Source organism: Callorhinus ursinus, unplaced genomic scaffold (genome assembly GCF_003265705.2).
Source record: "Callorhinus ursinus isolate GAN/ISIS: 27379988/994484 unplaced genomic scaffold, GSC_fseal_2.0 scaffold4, whole genome shotgun sequence".
NCBI classification, from domain to species: Eukaryota; Metazoa; Chordata; class Mammalia; order Carnivora; family Otariidae; genus Callorhinus; species Callorhinus ursinus.
In genome coordinates this window covers 103,132,122-103,156,330 of record NW_027397066.1, presented here as the reverse complement: position 1 = coordinate 103,156,330, position 24,209 = coordinate 103,132,122, and the positions used below count along the sequence as shown (strand labels likewise).

Below are 24,209 nucleotides of genomic sequence, written 5' to 3'. Positions count from 1 at the left end.
AAGCACCTTTGCAATTTCAAAACTGGATTTGTAAGCTAGGTGCTACAGCCACAGCCCATCTCGTCAATATGCTTGCACTCTTACTGAACTGTTTGTCTGGGGAATGCTGCTAATTTATCTCCCTTTGGACAACTGGCAGCTCTCAGTGTGAAGAAAGATCCTGTGTGAGTGAGGGCGGAGGTAGAGGAGGGGGAAGATCAGCTGTAGGAGACTCAGATTTATGCTACTTTTGACTCTGTATGATGTGTACAATCTAAAAAAAATTTGCTGGCCTGGTACACTAGCTATTTATTCAGAGGAGAGATGATGGGAACCTGGCAGGTGGTACAGGAAACAGGCAGCCGAGAGGAGAGGGCGTGGAGGCCCCCAACCTGGCATTGCTGAGTGGTGTCCTCACAACCACAGAGCCCAGCAAAGGGGATTACAGGCCAGCGCCAGGCATGGGATCTGTTGGGCTCCGTGGACTCCCACAACAGAACACAAAGGAGGGAGTGTTCCCAGACAGCGAAGGAGAGGACTGCTGAGGCTGCAGGCCCTGCATGGATTTGGAAAGTAGGAGGGAGGGATATTTTTAAAACATTTTTTTTTAAAGATTTTATTTATTTATTTGACAGAGAGAGAGAGAGAGAGCGAGAGCAGGAACACAAGCAGGGGGAATGGGAGAGGGAGGAGCAGGCTTCCCGCTGAGCAGAGAGCCCCATGCGGGAGTCAATCCCAGGACCCTGGGATCATGACCTGAGCCGAAGGCAGACGCTTAACACGCTTAACGACTGAGCCACCCAGGCGCCCCGAGGGAGGGATATCTTTAATAGGGCTCAACTCAGACTTTGGCCGTCATCTTGGGCTAGAAGCTGTGAATTTGGGCAATGCTTTCTCCTTTTGCTCTCCCCTGTCCTCAATTCCTACCAAAAAAAAATTCGATTTCATAGATATTTTCATTTGTTCATCCACTTATTCTTTCCTGAAGGTTTATTGAGTGGTGAATCTATACTAGGTAAAATACTAGCCCTAGGCGACAAAACAATCTGCCCCAGAAGGTAGTAAAGAAAACAAACATATAAAAACACAACAAAAAATAGAGAAAATGCAATTAAGTTGTACTGACTCCAAATTCAATGTTCCCTAGAAACCCTAACTCTACCCCTCAGCCTGTGTTTTACTTCTTTGTCAACAATGATGCAGAGGGGGTGTTAGTGGCTCCTGGTCATTAGGCAGTTTCGTTGGAACAGCCTACATTTCCTACATTTCAGTTGCTTGAGAAAATAGTTATTTTTTTTTAAAGACTTTATTTATTTATTTGAGAGAGAGAATGAGAGAGAGAGAGAGAGAGCACATGAGAGGGGGAGAGAGAGAGAGAGAGAGAGCACATGAGAGGGGGAGGGTCAGAGGGAGAAGCAGACTCCCTGCTGAGCAGGGAGTCCGATGTGGGACTCGATCCTGGGACTCCAGGATCATGACCTGAGCCGAAGGCAGTCGCTTAACCAACTGAGCCACCCAGGCGCCCGAGAAAATAGTTATTTGACAAGTTTTATTTTTCATTTTAATATTTAGAAGCTTGTAAAAGAAAGTTGAAATATGTCATAATCATAAATACAAACCAACATACAAGATGATGGAGGACATTATTCCCCTAATTTTAGAGATGTTCCTTGCTGTATGAGCAGCAGAGTCGGAGAAGGATGACATTTCCCATTAGAGAGGATAGGACAGTTGTGCGTGAGGAGTAGATGGAAAGGCACGGAAGACGGTGTGCATGGCAGTTGTACACAGAGGTTGGGTGCAATCTTAGCCCCTAAGAAATTAAACTTTGCAGATGGAAGAAATGTCTCCAGATGAATTTTAAGAAGTCAGGCTGAATTAAGTGCCCTATAAATCCTTTAAATTTCTCCCCCAAAAAAACCCACAGTAAAGATATATATGATGGTTCAAACTTGTTGGACTGACATTTTCTTACTGTAAATCAGTATAGATATTAGGCTACAGGTCTGCTGAGCTGTGTGCAGTGACACAGACCCTGATGATATTCTATTGCCTGGGAAGAACAATGGTTTGGAAGTTAGGACACCTGAGTCACATACCAAATTCTCAGCAAGCCATATCTTCTCTTCCTGGGTTTGTATTCTCATTAGAAGTAGGACTTTAAAAATCTCTAAAGAAAATTTCAGTTGTCACAGATAAGGAGAAAGAATGATTGCTGAGGAACTTAGGTCAGAGCTTCTCTGGTGTGTGTGTTCTCTAATTTTAATCTTTTGAAATGTTTTCCTTATAAGCAGCACATCTGCACAGGAAACAGTCAAGTGGAATCCTTGCCCATGTGCCCTGGAAGCTAGGAATGGCCAGCTGAATAGCCATTCGTTCATTACGAAATTCCAGGAGGAAGACCTGACTGCCAGTGGGGAGAAGACACCTTCTCCTCTAGGAATGTGGAAAGAACACGAACAAGAGAAAGACTTGAGCCTAGTCTGCTTTACTCTGACCTTGTATTATTATCCCCATCAAATACATTTCCACTATGACAGTAACAACAGTATTCTTCATAGAAACTGTACTAAGTCAGTCTCATGTTGACATGAAAACTGAAAGATTTGAGATGTAACAAAAGAGACTCATGTTCACTGAGAGCCCATGTTATGAGGGACACCGTTTTAGCCATTCATTCTGTAAGATGCTTTACTTAGATCTCATTTAATCCTTTAAACTACCTACTCCATGAGATAGGAGACGTGTCTCCATATTTTGACAGTTGAGGACACAGCCTAAAGTCCCAATGCTTGTAAGGTCAGAAGTAGTATAGAAAGACTACCTTCTGACCCCAAGCCCATGTTTATTTGTTTGTTTGCTTTTTCCATTCCATTGCTTTTCACATAATAAAGTTACTTCATCAGTACCTGTGGTATCATAGAGACTATGAGCTAAATAAAGGAAAAGTTCATTAGGATGCTATAGGGATTAAAACTATTATGCACCTACCAGTCAGATATTATAGTTTGCTTGATGAAATGGTACATTGTCTTTATGGAACAATAAGAACAATGTATTCTTATGCAATCATATATAGATATACATCTTTATTGAATAAAAAAATAAGATTTTCATGTTGGCCACATGTAAAGTTAAGAATTATTCTTGAACTTATTCCAATTTATTATCCTAAATGAACCCACAGTTATTATTATTATTTTTAAAGATTTCATTCATTTATATTTAAGAGAGAGAGAGTACAAGTGTGAGTGGGTGGGGTGGGGTGGGCAGAGAGAGGGAGAAGCAGGCCCCCCATCAAGCAGGAAGGGTAACCAGGATCATGACCTGAGCCCAAGGCAGATGCTTAACTGACTGACCCACCCAGGTGCCCCTCCACAGTTATTATTTTTAAAACCATACAATCAAATAAATATATAGAGTGGTTTCCTCCATCATCAGGCTTTGAGATGGAAGAGAGACAAATCTCTATATGATTCATCTCTTTGTCTCTAAGGCTTAGCCCTGGAATCCTGGTGATAAATATGTTATGTTCTTAAAGGTAGAGGTGATAGTAAGAATAAGAGTGTATATATTTTATATCATTTTCTCTTAATTATATTTAAAACAATGTCCATTGAGAACAATATACCTGATGAATAGCATCTTACATTAGGCAATTGGTATAACAGTTTTAAGAGTGGCTTACAAGCCTGGTCAGGCTGCCTGGGTTTAAATCCCAGCTCTGCAATTTACCAGCTACATGATCTTAGGCAAGCCTCGGTGTTCCTTACCCTGTGATATGGGTTGATATTCAAACCAACTTCTCGGTGTTTTTGTGAAGATAAAATGACAGATGCAATCTATTCAGTTAAGTGACTAAAACATAGTATGTATTGATAAATATTTAATGTTATTATTAAGTGAAAAAATAGCTTTAGGTTTACTAATGCCCACAGAAATGTCTCATACTACACTATTAATAAAGATATAGAGAAGACCCCTTTCTGTCTCTGAGTCTCCGCTGTATCGTCGCTTCTAAGGCAGATCTAACAGATCCTGGACTGTCTCCTGCCATGATTCCTGGGAAGTACCGCTCTGTTTCTGGCCGGGCTGCGAACAACATTGAATTCAAGCTAAATAAAGAAACACCATCATTCTCTGGTTGACTCTTGCAACATGATCTTGAAAGAAACTACTCAAGTAGGCAAGGTGATCATATTCATCTGGCGAGCTCATCAATGCCATCATTTCCCATTCTTCAGCGTTCTTCTGAAGAGAAAATTCTTTACTCAGACAGGTTGACCCTAGAAAGGCAAAAGCTGACTGTATGTCCTATCATTGATGGAGAAGAACACCTTCGTTTGTTGAACTTCCAACACAATTTTATAACTCGGATCCAAAATATTTCTAATCTACAGAGGCTAATATTCTTGGATTTATATGATAACCAAATTGAAGAAATCAGTGGGCTTTCTACTCTGAGATCCCTCCATGTCCTTCTGCTGGGGAAAAACAGAATCAAGCAAATTTCAAATCTGGAGAACCTCAAAAGCTTAGATGTCTTGGACCTTCATGGAAATCAGATCACCAAAATCAAAAATGTCAGTCATTTGTGTGATTTGAGAGTTTTAAATCTTGCTAGGAACCTTTTAAGTCACGTTGATAATCTTAATGGGCTGGATTCACTAACTGAACTTAACCTGCGACACAATCAGATCACTTTTGTGAGAGATGTGGACAATTTGCCCTGCCTCCAACGTCTGTTTCTCAGCTTCAACAATATCTCTACTTTTGAAAGTGTTTGCTGCCTTGCTGACTCTTCTTCTCTCTCAGACATCACTTTTGATGGCAATCCAATAGCTCAAGAGTCATGGTACAAACACACTATCCTTCAGAATATGATGCAGCTGCGCCAGCTGGACATGAAGAGAGTCATGGAAGAAGAAAGGCATATGGCATCTGTTGTAGCCAAAAAGGAGGAAGAGAAGAAATGGGAAAGTCATAAACAGTCCTTGCTTAAGGAGAAGAAAAGGTTAACGACTAACAACGTAGCTTGAAAGTGGGACTTGCAACAGCATCGAATACCCAATATTGCTCCAAATCAAGATAGAAAATTTTCTGACTCTTCTCATAATAAAGAGGAAACAGGGTCTCTGGACTCAGGACTCACCAATGCTTTACAGGGTTTATCTGTCACAGATACACACCTTGTTGAAGTGGATGGGTACACACTTTCCCTGTATGGCTCAGGAGCACTGGAATCTCTAGATCGGAATTGGAGTGTTCAAACAGCAGGAATGGTGACAACAGTGTCCTTCACTTTCATAGAATTTGATGAAATCGTCCAAGTGCTTCCCAAATTGAAGATTAAATTTCCTAATTCTCTGCACCTTAAATTCAAGGAAACAAATCTTGTAATGCTGCAGCAGTTTAATGCACTAGCTGAACTCCGCCGTGTCGACCAGTTGACAACTGATCCTCAAGGAAATCCAGTTGTCAATTTTACACTCTGGAAATACTATGTACTGTTTAGGCTGAGCCATTTTAGTATGCAGACAATAAATGGGACAGAGGTGACGCAGAATGATATGATAATGGCTGAAAGGCTCTTTGGAATCTTAGCACATGTCGCATCTTCCGAGTTACCCCAGTACCGTATGATTTCAATTCTGGGTGATGCCAGAAAGAAGCAATTCCGGTATCTGCTAGAAACCAAAGGAAAAAAAACCTGGTCTTGTCAATGAAGAAAACAACGATAGCAAAAGACTTGTAGGAGAAAACACAAACCGTGCTATGCTAAATTATACCACGAGAGACTTTTATAACGAAAGGCTAGAGGAAATAAAGGAAAAAAAGAAATTCTGCAAGATGTATATGGAGGACCTTGTGAAGGAAGCCACGGAAATCAACATGAAAAACGAGGCTCTGCAGAAGCTTTGGCCGCCGATGTTCATTGAGCTTGTTAGGGACGCAGTCATAGAAATCCGCAATAAAAATTCCTACATGAAGCTTTGCCTACAGCAGATAACTGACCAAAAATAGAAATGGCTTTTAGTTACAGTTGATTTTAGCAGTTTTGTGTTTTTGAAGGTTGAAAACAAGTAGGTTAAACATGTTGAAACAACACTATCCTACAAACTAGAAAGCCTAGCATCAAAGCACTATTGCCTACTGTTCCGGTAGTTAAAGGTGAGGAAGGAAGGAGAGAGGGAAGGGAGGATTGACTTCCTATGTAAGCTGACCAAACAACCTCTGGGAACTAAGTGGCCCTGAGAGCTCACTGGGCATTTGCACTGGCCCTGTGACTCCAGCTCTCGCTTCGCCTGGCGCCCCTGCTCTAGCCCAAAGCACGGAGTACTTGCTCAGGTTTCAGCATGAGTTGCTTCTACCTACTTGCAGCTGGTAATTTCCACTTATTTGCCTTTTTATTTTATGTCATGATTTCAAAGCCAAAAATACTTTCTTTTTTATGAGTGAAGAATAAACTTATTAATAAATTAGTAAAAAAAAGATATAGAGAAGAATATTTTAGTTTGATCCAAAAAATCATATTCTGCCCGTATTTTTCTGAACCCCATTTCTGAAAAAGAAACCATGGCAAGAAGAAGAAAAAGGGATTAAAGCATACTTCAGGGAATCATACACTTTCTCATTACTATTCCATTCTCACTGCTTTCTAATTCAGCCTCTAAGTTGAACTGAAACCCCAAGCCTCCTCCAATCTTTTGATCAACTCAGAGTTTAATCCTTTCCATTTTAGCTGGATTTGCACTAAGAAGAGACTGTTGAATTATAGAAGACAACTCAATCTTCACTAAACATCGATGTCTTTGATATTTGGTTTTCTTTTCTTTTCTTTTTTTTTTTAATTTCAAGGGATCCTCACGTCAAAATATCTTTCTGGAATTTATGAGAGGATAAAAAGTAATATCCAAAAGAAAGATTATCTATCAAAAGTGATGTAGAGGTAAGTAAAAGCTTCACGAACAAACACAAACGACCATGCTTTTGTGTTAGATATAAAATACTGTCATTATCCTTTTGTAAGAACCTCACTTTTGACAATGAGGAAATAAAGTACCCAAGAAAACATTTTCCTGACTAGAGCCTTTTATATAAATAAATATATTGCCCCTTTCCTGTCCTTCCCCACCAGTGTTAAACAATGGTCACTTAGAAAGGAAATGATGTCAACACCCTACTGATAAAAATCAAACTGCACTGAAGAAAACACAGTGAAGCACAACAGAAAAAAAAAAACAAAACCCAACAACAACACAGCTTTGTAACCTCTGTAGTTTGTCATGGTAACTCCATGAAGACCAGTCGATTATTAAATTTAAAGCATACTTCCAATACATCCCCACCTGACTTGAGTTTATTATGGTTGTACAACTTTAATATATGCATTTTTTCACCAAAAACAACTAAGAAATCCAAAGGAACAGGTAAAAATAAATTGTCTTTGGCAAACAGAATTTATAGCCTTAAATGTATGTAACTCTCTTTTGATTAAATCTTAAAATTTGACTGGCCTCCCAAACCCTTTCATAGCTATCCATTCTGGGAAAGCCTATTTCAGCAGCGTTTACAGAGTGATTGTGGGAAATATCTTGAAGACCGTTTATCGATTTAATGATACTGAATAAATGCTTGGCAGAATATTCAGCCTATGGATAAAAGGTAGTATAAAGTATGTGAAGAATGATCCCATACCTGTAGCAAATTTGCAGTGTTAGAATTTAATGGGTTGCAAATCAACCTTATTCTCAAGGAAGTGATTTCTCCCATGGATGTTCTAGTTCTTTCTGAAGAATCATATGTCTGGATGACCTGTTTGTCGGCTTGAAGAACCATGAAGGTCAAATATCTTTTTAGTCTTTTAATGTCTTGCTTCCTCTCCAAATTAACTGCTCTTGTGCAAACTATTTACAAGAATAAACTATTATAATAATAATACGTTTTATATATTTTTCCATCAGCATTTCTTAATTGATTATTAACCAGATGTGGGGATTATAGGAAGCTCTCCATTGTATCTGCATTTAAATATTTAAAACCTTTTATATAAGTGCTGTAACAAAGCAGAGCTAATCCTGGTAGTCATTGCTGTCTTTCCGATAAGACAATGACGTCCTAAACTGTACCGCGGTGCTATGAAGGATGGATGGTGTCATCAAATCACCAGAAGCAAGGTGCCACAATCCACTCCAACTCCCAAATGTCCAAAGGAAATGTGAAATGCTTTCCATGGCAGAATTCTCAGTTCTTCATTTCCCCTGATGTCGAAGGTCTTATTTTAATTAAAGACCAGGCAGTAATGGAGGACTCAGTCACTACCAAAATTTGAGAACTCAGGGAAGCAGTAAAGCTAAAAAGATTACCCTCTAGGGAGCTCCATGTGCTCCTTTCACAAAACCCTCTTCCTTCCAGCAGTCCTAGGTTGCACAGATCTAAAGTCACAAGTTCTCAAGGAAAAAATAGAGGGAATATTATCCTTGAAATGACCTTGGAGATTCCTCAGCTGGCTGAATGCTCTCTATAGATAAAGAGACCAAGGTGCAAAATAATAGCAGTAATAATAATACACAATAATGACTTATTCTGTTGTCATATTCTAAGTAGATTTAGTCTACTCAATGAACAAATGAGCAGGTTAAATAAAGAAAAGAAGAAAAGTTTAATCCATGTCTCATTCTGAGACTGAGTTCAGTATGTTTTCTAGTATACTATCTTGCTTTTAGTTTCTTGAGGAATTTGTTAAACCAACATTTAATTATTTAATTATAGCTTCATATTTAAAAAGAAAGACAAAAGAAGACATCAATATTAGATTTGTGCCTCAGTTATGGCTGTTAAGTTTCAAATCAGAAAAAATTTGAAGTATATCTCAGCAGAATAACAGAAAAATTGGAAGGGATGAAGACAAGCTCAAAAGGACTCTGGGACAATTACTGAGGCAAATAAAAAGCTCAACTGCACTGTACCAGTTTTTATTTTCTGAGCATGCTTATTAACTTTATCAATTTTGGGGATTTTCATAAGGAATCAGCTTGTATGCTACTATTGTGACAAGCCTACAACCCTGAAATTCTTAGGACAAGTTTACTACGTATGAATTTCCAGGAAACTTTTTTTTTATTATGTTATGTTAATCACCATACATTACATCATTAGTTTTTGATGTAGTGTTCCATGATTCACTGTTTGTGCATAACACCCAGTGCTCCATGCAGAGCGTGCCCTCCTTAATACCCATCACCAGGCTAACCCATCCCCCCACCCCCCTCCCCTCTAGAACCCTCAGTTTGTTTTTCAGAGTCCATAGTCTCTCGTGGTTCGTCTCCCCCTCTGATTTCCCCACCTTCATTCTTCCCCTCCTGCTATCTTCTTCCCTTTTTTTTTTTTAAACATATAATGTAGTATTTGTTTCAGAGGTTCAGGTCTGTGATTCTCCAGGAGACTCTTTAATTTATCTCTAGAGACTTGGAAATGAAGGAGTGGGAATATTAAGGATGACTTTTAGGTTTTTTTCTTCCAAAACTACTTGGAAAAACTCCTTGGATTATATAAAATTTATTTTTATAATAATCCTGTAGCAACATGAAGCATATATAAATAACGTAACTTGAGCCTAACTAACTGATAAAGGAAGGAAGGAAGGAAGGAAGAAAACAATTATAAAGTGATAGAGACAAATAGTGGAGTCATATAATTCCATGATTTGAGATTCTACTTGAAATTGAAGTCTGATAAACCTGTGCTGAATTGCATTCGAGTTACTGGCCAGCCCTACAGTCTTAAACCTCAATCTGTATCTATGCCCATGGATGAGAGACAAAAATCAATATCTTTGTTGTGAGGATTAATACAACAAAAGAGATTGCCTGATATACTGTTATATTGGCTAAATTGTAGGTACTCAAAAGATAATTTTATTTTATCGATTTTATTATTTTTCTACTACAGAGACTCTGCAAGAGGGCAAATATCATCTAACTGTATGTGTGTGAGCATCAACAGTGAAGACAAAGATGTAGGGCATCACTCTGAGAACTTGTTTGGCAGGTAATATTTGAAGGATTTTAGGAACTTACCGGGATTTTAGGAATTTACTGGTAGTTACATGAAGGGAAACTGGCATTTCTTCCAAATTAAGCAAACATTCTAATTTTGAAACAAAACACCATCGTCAATTCAGAGAGAGAAAGAAAGAGAGTGGGCAGGGGAAAAATATATGTAAGGATACAAAAGAAACTGGTAAGGTTGCCTCTAGGAAGGAGGAATGGGGGACAAAAGTGGAAGAAGACATAATTTTCACTTTTTTCTCTGTTATGGAGGGAGTGTTTGTGTCCCTCCAAAACTCTTATGTTGAAAGCCTATGCCCTAATGTGATGGTATTAAGAGGTGGGACCTTTGGGAGGTAATTAGGATTAGATGACGTCATGATGAAGGCCTCATGAGTGGGGTTAGCGCCCTTCACAAGAGTCATGAGAAAACTTGCTTCTCCCCTCTGCTCTCTGCCCTGTGGGAATACAAAGAGAAGTCAGCAGTCTGTAAGCCTTAGGCAGGTTCTCACCAGAACTGGACCATGCTGGCACCCGCATCTGAGATTTCCAGTCTCTAGATATGTGAGGAATAATGTCTGTTGTCTATAAGCCACTCAGTCTATAATACTTTGTTATAGCAGCCCGAACTGATGAAGAAACTCCTTTTATATATTTGTATTTTGGTATTGTGTGTGTACACATTTTTGTTACAATTACTTTAATTGTTATTTGGAAATAAACAGAAATTGAAGAGAAATGGTATTTAAATACATCAACACAATGCATTCCCAGCAATCAGGTCTCTTATATTTGGGGGAAAACTTCTACACTTTAGTACTCTAAACCAATTTTTAATTTATATATAGAAAACTACCACCACAAGCAGCTATGCAATGATAATTCAACTAAACAGCAAATATTTTAAAAATTGTATATGCAAACCTCTTTGCTAGGCCTTGGATGGGGAAGTAATGGGAAGAAGTCATAAAAGAGCCTATAGCAATGGGTAAGATACAGAGCTCTCTGTGTCCTAGATTATGATGCAGTGGAAAAGACAGAAACGTACTTAAAGAACCACATAAGGCATCATGGAATAGATTTTATAAATGCACACAACATTTATAAGTGCTGTATGATGTGGAAGAAGGAAAGTTTTTTTGTTTGTTTGTTTATTTGCATGTAGGAATATTTGAGAAGGTGTCTTTGGGGAAAGTGTTATAAGAACGGATACCTGAAGGGTATCTACAGCTTTTATTGCCTTTCAGACAAGAGAAGCAGCTTGAGTCAAGGGGCAGAGTTTGGAGAGGTCAGGGTGTTTAGACTGGGTGGGGTGCTAGGGTACCAAGAGAAGGGCAGCACCTTAGGAGAGAGAACCATCAAGAAGGAGCCAAAGCAGATTAGGATTTAGACATCATGCTAAGGACTTTGAACTTTTTCCTATGAGAAATGGAGAACATTTGAAGATCTTCCACCCAAGTTCACATGTTCAGATGATAACTTTTTGGGGGTATAAAGGCTGAATTGGCATGAGGGACAACTCAGGACAATGAGACAGGAGGAGGCTGTTGGGAGGGTACAGGAACATTAGCCTCCTTTATGTGAAGCATGGCTCTGACTGCTAAGAACAGAAGTAATAAAAAGTGGGCTCGCCTGCAGGGACAACTCCAAAGCAGACACATCCCATGCCTCTTTTCACATATTTCGAGTCTGGAAATTTTGTTAACATCCTGAAAAGAAACACATCTGGCATTATTCGTGACTACCTTAAGTGGAGAGGTAATTCAAAAGCAATTGCCTGGCTCTGAGGTCATGGCTATTTGAATCAATAAAAAAAGAGCAGTGGAGATGTTGCCCCTTTAAGAGCTTCAGGCTAGACCATTTTCACTATCCACACGAAGATTTTTTTTTCCCCTATTAAGGATGGATTTCCTTTGAAACTGAGTTTTTGTACAAAATATTGTGCAGTAAGCTTCCAGGGATAATTTCTTAAGACTAGATTTTTTTTATAGCTTTTGATTCTTCATATAAATAAAGAGATATTTTTTCCAACACAAGAAGCTAAGGGTTACTTCTGGAATTCTTTGGAAAATTGACAGCAGCTAAGTACCTGGCTCACAGTCGAAGAAATGCCTTTGTAGTTTAAGGAAGCTTAAACAGAAGCCTTCACTGCTGATTTGCCGACTGTGTCAAACATCAGAGGAATTTTCCAATGGGCTTTAAGAGTTTAGCATTTGGTTTAATTAGGAAGATACCTGGGTGTTTAATGGGAACTTTTCAAGCTATTGGAGCAGAACTAGAATAAATGACCCTATTTATTTGGAGAAATAAAGTTAACAGTGTCACAGTTGCTTCATAAAGCAGCACATAATTGCAAATGGGAGGTAAGGAAAGTAACAGAAGAGAAATTTGCATCAAAGAAAATTATATCTATACATGTAGCTGCCTTTCTCTTACCAAGAACTGCCAGAACAATGCATGCTTACCAAGAAAGACAAAAGGAAACCTAGATTCATAACAGAATATCCGTAGGAATATTCATTTTATTTTGCTGGGAATGAGTTGCATTATCAGTGGAATTTAAACACTTTCCAGCAATATAATTTTTCTGCTTATCAAGAAAATCTCGGTATTTGAGTTTTTGTTTAGACTAAGGGCTCTTTAGTTAAGAGAGGAAACTTCGATAAACCCTTAAAAACTTGAGTACGCTATTCAAGTCATTTTTTAAAATGAAGGTTATGATAAAAATCTAAGGTCCCTTTAAGAAGTAAGTTAGTGCTAGAAGCTTCTGGGAAGAAATCATTATAAAAAGAAAAAAACTTGAAGAGCTTGTAAAAGAAGGCAGTTTAGTGTATATTAGCTTTTATGACAGTTAGTCATTGTAAAGAACAGAGTCTCTTAGAAAAATAGAGAAATTAGAAGAAATAAAAAATAAACACCGTGCCAGAAAAAAAGCCCCTGAGATGTTTGGGTAAATCTGGGCAGTGTTGCCTCCTGAAAAGACTTATATACTGAGGTGAATATTTCTTTTCTACCTGGGCTGCATGGAGCAGGAAGATGTAAAAATCTGGAACCCCAGGCCAGGTGCGCCAAGAACTAATGGAGTCCTAAGGAGGCAACGTAATGCCTTGTCTCTGTGAGTGGCACTTCAAAACCTCCCAGGGGAAGTTCAGAGTCCGTTTTCTGTGAGAGCTATTTCTCTCAAGGTTGTTCCAACGCACCGAAGTACTGGGAGTCCATAGTGCGTCTTTGAATGACTTTGAATTATAGGAAAATGCCCTGAATGAGTTAGAACGGGATTTGAATTTGCAGTGGTTGGTGAGATTTAAAGTGTATTAAATTCTTTTACTCTTTTGATATTTGTTCTCAGTATTGCCATTTTATAAGTAAATGAGTAAATGTTTAAAATGTTAACTTCTGTGTTTTGTTATTTTAACAAAGGTAGCGGGTAGGTAGGAAAGAAATAGAAATAACTAAAAATTTAAGCCTATGTCCAGTGGTGCATGAAAACATATTCAGCACCCCTTTTATCTGGTGGCAGCCACCGTGTTATGCCTGTAGAACTTATACAAAAAGTTGCTCAGCCTAATAAGCTCCAACTTATAGAGAGAGGACAGAATAATAAGACATTATTCTAGACAAGGGCAAGAAATGGTAGTTGTAGCTGTTCCATATCTCTGAAGTACAACAATGTCTGAATTCCAACTTTGGTCATTTCAAGTATTTCATCAAGCTGTAACTTAACCTCAAGGGTTTATCTCTTTGCTTTTAAAGGATTATTCATGAAACTAAGGGACTGCAGCCATTCTGGAATAATCCCATTTGCTCGGGACACATCATGTATAATAATGCCACCTCACTTGTAGGGGCCACTTTCCTTCCAGGCCCTTTTATTGGTATTATATTACCAATCCTCTGAATTTCCCTGTGAGGCATGTATCAGTGGTACCACATGATTTCTGAAATTAAACCACAGAGAAGTTGGAAGTCTGTCCTAAGTTAAGATATATACTATATAATCATTGCATATTATTTGTGATATGTCTCTTTTTGTCTTTTTTGTTTTCTCACCTAGCAAAATGTACAACAAAAGAGACCAGAGGAAAGGGAATAAGCAATCTAAATCATACTGTCACTTAATAGATGGCAAAACCGAATCCTTGCAAATTTCTAAACCATTTGCTTTGATTTCGTTTGTCAGCCCATGAAGCAATGTTAACAGAATTGCCATGTGAAGAACAACTATCTAAATGTCCTTCACCTTGGTAGAATCTAATGAAAGTGAAGAGAGAACAATTTAAACAAAACTTTATTTTTGGTAACTGGACTTAACTTGAAATAAACATGTAATCTTCTTAGAAAAATAAGGTGAATTACTTTGGTTTCCTATCCTACAGGGTTGAATCCAGGTTTTGTCAATATGGAAGCTTATACAATTGGAGGTCCCTTAAAAAAATCATGAGAAATATATATATATAAAACAAGAAAAGAATTGCAATAAATTTCAAACTTTTCCAAGGTTATAAATACAGTAAGCATCAAAATGCCAGAAAAAGCATAATAGTTTTATTAATTTATTGTCTGTGCCTAATTTTTCTGTGTATTCTTTTATATTATAATAATTTTGTACTATTTTCTATAGAGAGAATAGGAAGAGAATTTAGTCTTTGTTTTAGCATTGTTGAGCATGACTTCTTCCCCAATAGTTTAAAGTCTCAGCTCTACACATCATCATTACTAATGTTATACAGCTGTCAAATATAGTAGTAGCCCCCACTTTATCTGGGGTTTTGCTTTCTGTGGTTTCAGTTACCCATGGACAACTGTGGTCTAGAAGCAGATGATCCTCCTTCCGACATGTCATCAGAAGGTCAATAGTAGCCTAATGCTAAGTCAGAATGCCTACATCATTCACCTCGCTTCATCTCATCATGTCGGCATTTTATCAGCTCACATCATCCATCACAAGAGGAAGAAGGGTGGGTATAGTACATTAAGATATTTTGAGAGACAGAGAGAGAGAGAGAGACCACATTCACAAAACTTTTATTGAAGTATATTATTATAATTGTTCTTTTTTATTATTAGTTATTGTTGTTAATCACTTACTATGCCTAATTTATAAACTAAACTTTATGGCAGGTAGATATGTATAGGAAAAAACATAGTACAGTTGACCCTTGAACAATGCAGAGATTAGGAGTGCCAAACCTCCACACAGTTGAAAATCTGCATGTAACTTCTGACTCCCCAAAAACTTAACTACTAATAGCCTATTGTTGAGCAGAAACCTTACTGATAACATTAACAGTTGATAATGCACATTTTGTATGTTATATGTGTCATATATCATATTCTTATAATAAAGTGAGCTAGAGAAAAGAAAATGTTAAGAAAATTATAAGGAAGAGAAGATACATTTACAGTACTATACTATAAAAAATCCATGTACAAGTGGACCTGCACAGTTTAAACCCTTGTTACTCAAGAGCCCATTGTAGGTATGGGGTTCAGTATTACCCAGTTTCAGGCATCCACTGAAGGTCTTGGAATATATTCCCTGTAAATAAGTGGGGCTACTGTATGGGGGAAAATCTCTACCAAGTGTCTTTCATAGAGAACCTTACGATTTCAGGGTATTTTAAGTTTTGTTATTCAATGTAGTCACCATGGTCTTTGAATTGATGACAATCAAAGGACCTCTGACTCTGTCCTTTGAGTCAGGATTAAGATTCCTGGAAAAGCCATCTCTGCAACCAGTCAGTTAGCAATTACTCTACCTGTATAGGGAAGTGACTGTGAACCACATAAACGTATCCCACTAAACCCAAAGTATCCCTAAGACAATTAACTACTCTTTAGCCAGATTCCACAAATGTTTTTGGCCGCTCCAATATGGCCTGACATGGGCTGGGAGGTGGGGGGAGTCAGAATGGAAAGAGACAGCAGTCTTAATCAATTTCAGTTACACTATCTTACCATTGTAAATTTCACAAAAATTATTATGACCTTGTAAACATTGCTAGGGCTCCTTCTGGTAAGGAGCCTGTATAAGTAAGGGAGCTAAATCACAGTAAATTTGTCTCGCTAAATTTAACAAATTAAAGAAATTAAAGAGTATGTAAAATTTAGAGTACCGATATGAGTAGAAATTAAGATATATCCTGATAGGCATTCTTTCTCCATGTAATAATTAATTAATGATGAGTGTTGATTTTTTTTTAAGATTTATTTTTACTTGAGGGAGAGACAGAGAGGCAGGGAGAGAGTGAGCACACAGGGAGAGAGAGAGTGAGCTAAGCAGGGAGCCCTATGCTGGGCTTGATCCCAGGACCCATGATCCTCCATTCCAGGATCATGACCTGAGCCGAAGGCAGATGCTTAACCAACTGAGCTACTCAGGTGCCCCTGTGAGTCGATTTTAGTAATATATATACTAGAGCAATATAAAGTATGAATGGCAATGTTAATATTAAGAAAAGATTTTTATAAATAGAACATATTTTTTTTAAAGTTTAGTGGATTCTAATATAAGGATAGATTCCCCCAAATCAAATTTTTAATAATGTAAAAGACTTAAAAGGCATTACCTACAGCTGATGTTGTGGAACAAATGGCCAACTAGTTAATAGAATGTTTAAGTGTTTGGCTAGTATAATGATAAATCTGAGCACTTTTCAGAATATGAAGGTATTCCTGAGATGGTGAAAAAAAAATACAAATAGTTATCAAAATTCTGATTATCTAAGGTAATATTGTCTGAGGACTTCTGACAATGAGATGGCATATACTAAAATTGATATGGAGATGAAATCTTTTTAGTAGTCATTTATTAAGAAATGACTTCCATGAGATGCAAAATGCAAAGTTTATGACACTGTGGCCTGAAAATCACTACTCCAAAATAAGATTTTGCTCCTAATTTTGTGTGACATGAATATAAACCTAAAAGTGGGTCTGATAATTATTTTTACTAAATACTCTCCATTCTGCATTAATCTATGTGCTAGATTCTGAAAGATCATTATTAGTCAGCAGTCTCTAACTTTTCTTTCTTTCTTCCTCTTTTTTTTTTTTTTTTTTTGCCTATTGCTCATTAAAAGAACAGTGAACAAGATAGTTAAGTACTTAATTGCTCAGTTCCTCAGTGATAATTTCCTTATTTTGGTGCACTCCTCTCAAAATCCCTATCATCTTTTCTCTGCACTACTTTTGATACTAGGCATCTCAATATGGAGAGAATGCATAGTGTCAGGAGCATGACATCTTTGGGATCAAACAGAACAGGCCCTGAATCAACCATAATGTGACCAAGGGCAAGTTGTCTCACCTCTCAGTGTTCCATTTCCCAGTGGGTTCAACTCTACTTAAAAAGGGATAAAGTAAGGGCACCTGGGTGGCTCAGTCGTTAAGCGTCTGCCTTCGGCTCAGGTCATGATCCCAGGGTCCTGGGATCGAGCCCCACGTTGGGCTCCCTGCTCCGCGGGAGGCCTGCTTCTCCGTCTCCCACTCCCCCTGCTTGTGTTCCCTCTCTCGCTGTGTCTCTCTCTGTCAAATAAATAAAATGTTAAAAAAAAAAAGGGGGATAAAGTAAGAATGTACACGTCCAACGTAATGCTTTCTATGCAAGTGCCAACTGAATGAATGAATGGATTTATGGGACTTGTTTTTGTCTGTCTATATGATAAAAAAAGTCATGTCACTTTTTATGATATTAAAATGAAGTTTATTCACTGTAGCTCTGCAGGTGTTGTGTGATCTTTATCAAAAGTTTCTCCTGCATAAACTCAATGCATTATAGTTTTCAGCAGATCAAAATACTGAAACAGAACTCCCTCTCCCCACGCCTCTTTCTGTTCAGCCATCTCTCTGCCTCTATCTTGGTGTCTATTTCTATTGCTTTTTCTCCTGTTTCGAGAGAGAAGGAAGGAGGAAAGTTAATGAAGAGGGGAACAGGGACATAAAAGCGTTTGGCAATTGAGAAGGGGGTTAGAAGGTTTTAATTTATTTTACTTGCCAAACTGTCAAATTATAATAAGGAAAAGAAGTGCTGTTCTCTTGGAGATTATTTCCCCCATCAGTTGCCAGGGATAACGTAATGTCAGAGACAAACAGGAAACTGGTGGGCCACAGGCTTGCTGTCATTGCCTGGATCTTCTTTCCATGCCGCATGTTGACAAACATGCTCTGTTCCCCTTGACAAAAGCAGACACAGACGCACAGAGACTTCAAGGCTTTGCATTGTGTGTGTGAAATGGTTTCATTTAAGAGCTCCTCCTATCAATTCTTAGACAATGCAGAGGACAGGAAGGGAATGTCAGTGACTGACTAAAAGCTTGGTTGGGCAGGAGGCTCTATACATATATAGACACATATACCTTACATATAAATACACACACACACACATATATGACGAACAGACACTCAAGACTAGAATTTGTTATGGAAAATTTGGCTGACATGGCTGCAATCCAAGCCAGGAAATACTGAACTTGAATGTTAGTATCTTTGTTTCTTGGAGGCTTCACAGTGGCGCAGGAGGGTGTATCTCATCCCAACAGTCAGTATGGAAATAAAGGACTATCTTGTGAGTACCTGCCAGTCCTGTGACTGTTTACTGCTATTTACACAGCAATAGACAAAGTTCCTCATACAGCATGGGAGGATCAATGCCGTGAGGTTTCTTAGTATTATCTTCTCTTTGGCTCCTCCAACTCAGGAGTCAAGAGGCAGTGGCACAAAAATAAACATTTAAATCTGTTATATCCCACATTCTCTGCCTCAGTGTTGTCCCTTTGCATACAGCTATTTAAATACTTGGAAGACTCTACCTCTATAGGTGCTCCTAGGAGAAACACAGAGCCACTTTTTCTTTATCAATCCCATGCATGCCCACATAAATTTCTCCTGTGTTGCTTTAGGCCTAGCCTAATCCTTAGCAGTTGTGAGGCTTGGTGGGATTGGGGAGCTCAGAGGATTAGCAATTCATTCTTTGCCAAAAAATCACCTAATATACTGCATTTGTAATAATCCCAGAGAGGTTTATCAGGTCTGTGTTTAGATTCAGGGTAGAGGTGAAGACTTACACTTTTTAATATGAGGATGGAGAAGTGGGGTCGGCAGCTGACAGGGAAGGACGCTCACTACATGTGTGGCCCTATATAAAATTACAAGCAGCCTTGAAAGAAGTATTTCAGGGACAACAAAAAGAAATTTCCCCTGATGCCTACAGCTGCTCAATTTGCCTAAAGACTTTATCTTGAATGCATGCATTCATTCAATAAACATTTATTGAGCATATATTCAGTGCTAGTCATTGCCCTAGACACTGAAGATATGGCAGTGAATAAAACAGACAAGGTCCCTGTTCTAAAGAAGGGTAGTTCAAATCTAATGATTGAACAGTAAGGAATTTGGATTTTTCAGTCATATCTTATTGAGAGTGAATTTATCAGCTCTTTTCCTTAAAGAAGTTTTAGGAGTGGTATAGGTGAGAAATTAAATTTCTAAAATGTGGTGTGTATGTGTGTGTGTGTGTGTGTGCATGCATGTGTGTGTCTGTGTGTGTTTATGGCAAAAGGAGATTTGAAGTCTAGAGATAATCCCTTCCTTACTTGTCATTCTTATCTGACAAAAGCCAAGCACGATAGAAGAGATTGACTTTGAATTTGAGTAAGAACGAATAAAGCAGAACGTTGAAGATGGCAAAACTAAACAGATGTTGAAAGTTTGTAGATATTTTTTAAAAGGAAATATACAACTCTTACTGAGAAATGCAGCCAGAGACCAATTTGCTTCCCCGCTACCTCTCAAAACAATCTCTTAGCCATTCCTTTATATGAGAAATCAGGAGACTAAATTACTGGCATGCTAAGATGTGGTTAGAAAATATAGATGATTTCTATCTCAGCCTTGTCCTCTTGTGAAAAGTGAAAACCCAGCAGAAAATCTTAAAACTGTAAATATCACAGATTCAAGAAGAGTTAATTTAACCCTGCCTGTGTTCCCCTCCCCACTCTTGCAAATTATACACATGTATGAAGTGGAGAAAAAAAATCCTTTTTGTTTTTCAATGACCGGATAAAATGTTTTTTGTTTTTTGGGTTGTTTTGTTTTGTTTTTGCCTAATTACTTAGCACTAAAATTTTTTCCCCAAAGAAGTTTCTAATTAAATATTTAGCTAAGGAAGCATTTTTGAGTAAAGATAACTAACGAATTATACAGAACATGTTTTACTAATTGTTTTTGAACATAAAAATGGAATTAAACCACTAAAGTATTTTTTAGAACTAAAGAACATCCGTCCTCCTTTTATATTTATTTTCTGTACCATGCACTTGGCATTTCATCATTGGGGTTTGATATTCATAAGGGTATGAATTGTTTTTTTGTTTGTTTATTAGTTTCAAGATGTTTCCCATGTCTTGACTGTTTGAAAAAAGTATCCATTATAGAGATTTTAAGTTTCCTCAACTGACCTCGACTTCTATTTCCTTTGCGGTCCCCATTAACTCCCTTGTATACAGTAAGTACAAAGTCCACACTTGTTGCAGGACTTAAGGTGAGTCAAATGGAATAACTTTGGTGAAACCCATCTGAAGACAGGACAATCAACTAGTTCTAAGTTTCTTCTAAACCAAGACTCCCTGGGTCACATTCTTTAATCTCTGGCATTTTAGCCAAGTATAATTACCTGAATCATATAACTATAGTGAAATATATCACACGGGCTTTAACAAATCCGATCAGTGTTTTATTAATCAATTCTTTAGAAATGTAGAAAAGGTGTGACCTATAAATTTTCCACCTGCTCCTTTGTGGAGCTGGAAGTTTAGGTGAGTAGGTGTAATAGGAAATAAAACATCATTTTGAGAACGTTAGACTTTGACAAGTAACAATTTATGAGAATAAGGAAATAGAATATGAGCCATCCTTTTGTGCTCCAAAGAAAATGCCTTGGAGAGGTTATGAATAAAGAATACTCACTGAAGCAGAAAAATTCAAAAGAATGCAAGCTCTAAAATTTCAATAACAATGAACATGTTTTTATGTTGGCTTGCAACTTCTCTGCAGATGTTACTTTGAAAGTTTGGACTTTTGCTAGATCTTAGCATAAAACATGTATCTTTGGTCTAATCATGGAGATTTGGTTAGGGAAGGACAGCTGGAAATAGCTTCTGGAGATAGATCTTTATGTTTTCCCAAGGTGAACATAATTCTTGTGTTTTGGTATAGGAAAGATCTTTTGTAAGCCAACCCACTACAGTAAAATTATGGCATAAATCTGGCTGAATGTTCTCTAGGGAAGCAGTAGAACAAGCAGAATTTAGTTGATGTGCTGTTTCTTCTGCCTGCACCTGACACTTACTGATTTCAGCTCATATCTCATCGAGTTTGTATTTGGATTCAGGTAAATCCAAAGTCATACATAATTTGTCGTTACACAAAAATGAAATGGTTAGTGCCTGTGTGTGTGTTGTTTGTGTGTGTGTGTATAAAATCATTTCAGTGGAACAAATTGTTATCACAGAATCATTGTAATTGGAAATTAATTTAGAAAATGTACTAAGAACAAACAAAAAAAAACCCCAGGAAACACTTTCAGAGAGGAAAATACAATTGCATGGTCCTACATTCTTGTGGGAGCTCTGATCAAAGGACAATTACAATTCAGGTCTTGGTTACATCCTCTGTTGTCTGCTACTATGAATTTCACAGCTAGTATTACCAGTATTATGAATAGAACAAAAAAGCAACAACAAAAATAAAAACAGATGAGCAACCAAAGAAAAACAGACAACTAACTGGAATTTAAATAAAAACTTGAAAAAAATTCTTATAAATATGATAACTCATTTATTGAGTGCTACTAAGTATTAGCTATCATATTAGGTTTCTAAATACATGACTTTATTTAAATTTTGCCCATTGTCCCACAAGATCATTATTATTGTATTATTTATAATACCAAAGAAGAGCTCCATGAGGTAAAAATAAATTTTGTTTTATCTTCGTAGGTGGGTTTGCCATCTTCTACATACAGAGGGAATAAATTCTAGTAGGGCTAAAGGACCACTCAGTAAATCAATAATCATTATAGGACCAGAACTAGAAGCCAGACTTCTTGACTTCTAATGTAGAATTCTTTAAACTGGTAGTTTTAGGTTGTTCATCACGTAAAAATTACCTGGAAATTTTGTTAAAAATAGAGAAGACTGGAATCTTTTAGGGTAGGGCTCAAGAAGCTAAATTTTGTGTTTCCCAGTAAGTTCTTAAGCATTTTAAATCACTAAAACTATGGTCAGGGAAAATATTTTAGTCACTTAGCTGGAGCCTGAAGAAATAGCCTGGGGAAGAAAAGTTTTAAAGGATAGGAGAAGAGGAAGGGGAAAAAAAGAGAAAACCTGCATTTGCTGCCTTACTAACATCGAAGTATGAATTAAAATGTAAAGAATTTTACATTTTCTAAATTTTAACAATTTTCTAACATATGTTCACCCATTGATCTCAAATTTCCTTTTAAAATTTTGTCAGGGGTGGCTGGGCGACTCTGTTGGTTAAGTGTCCAACTCTTGATTTCAGCTCACCTCATGATCTCAGGGTCATGGAATTGAGATTCTCTCTCTCCCTCTGCCTCTTGCCCCTCCCTCTGCTTGCTTGCACATGCGTGCTCTCTCTCTTTCAATAAATTAACTCTTTAAAAAAATTGTGTTAAAACATGGAAATGTAAAAGCAACAAGAGATTATATTGTGTCACATTCATTCTCTAAACAGAGTTGCAACTCAGGTATAAGTATGTGACTGAACACAATGCAGATCGATTGTGGGTAATATGGAAGTTAAGTGTAAGTAGTCTTCCAGCAATGGATTCAAGAGGGTGTGTAAACTACAGTTCACATTCCTCCTTGCTCTCTAAACTCTGCCTATAGTGACAGTCTGTGAGTTTGTCAGACTGGATTGAAGCAGCAGATCCTCTGTCTCCCACTCAAATTCCATGCTTCCAATACTCAGGCTTTAATTCTTCATCCCCATGACATTCCATCAATTTGAAAACTGGGCACACATACAAGATTGATGCTAGAATTAGAGCTGTTTTAGTAGGGTTTGTTGTCACCATTGTTGTTTTGATTACACAGTGGGAGGATTTTCATAGAGGTTCAGCTCTGCACTCATTTAGCTCTACTTCCTCCTGAAATCTCACCTTTAATTCAACTGTGCATTGGTCTGTTAACTTAAAATCACTTCAATTTTCTAACAAAGAACATGCTTCAATGATTCTCCTCATCTTACTAACACTATACAACTTTCTTTTACTATTCAAGTATATATTTATGTAAAATACAGAATAAGGATCCTAGCTACTAATTAAGTAATTCGAGGTGATCTTACTCAAGCTCTTTCAAATCAGTATGCATTAATTTCTATAGCTAAAAAATAAGGTGCTTACAGTAAAGGGATTTTAAGGGTTTCTTCTAATGTTAAATATCCATATAATTCAGATTGGGAACTAACAGTTATATTCTGGAACATTACATTTGACTCTTCTAAATCATGTACTTCTGTATTATGTAAATTTAAGAAAGTATCAAAACTTTACAGAAAATAAGATAAATTGATGGACTGATAGAAAGATGTGATAAAGCAAATATAGTAACATGTTAATAGGTGGTAAATAATACACAGGTATTCACTGTAAAATTATTTCAGTTCTTCTCTATTTGAAAAATGTTGTAATAAATCATTGAAAATGGTATCATTAGCATGTATAATATATATGCATATGTATGAAATTATACCTTCTAAATACTACAGCTACTCATATTTGGGATTTTCTAAAATAATTATACTCACATACTCTCTAAAATATGTCTTCCCTTATTTTGTCCAGCATGGCAGACTACAGTTTTTATTCCTTAGGTTTTACTCTGTATTTCTAAAGGATTTGAAGCATTCCACGGTGAATCCAGAGCATGTCAAGTTCATTGCAGCTGCAAACCAGCTGGTGCAAGCAGCTCACACTGGCACTCTGAAATGTAGTCTGAATCGATTAAAAGCTTGTGACTTGACTATAAACCTTATTTTCATGTTTTATGATGTTAGAAATAAATATGGGATATAATAATATTATATTACTTAGTGATTCCTAGCATTAAAAAAATTCAACATCCCATTCGAGCTTGATTAATTTACACATCTCTTCCT

The 24,209-nt window shown here is 37.3% G+C and overlaps 1 pseudogene; it reads left to right on the top strand.

Annotated features, from left to right (window-relative positions):
- Positions 1–4,105: 4,105 nt before the first annotated feature.
- Positions 4,106–6,405, top strand: LOC112825977 (leucine-rich repeat-containing protein 49 pseudogene; annotated as a pseudogene).
- The last annotated feature ends 17,804 nt before the right edge of the window (positions 6,406–24,209 follow it).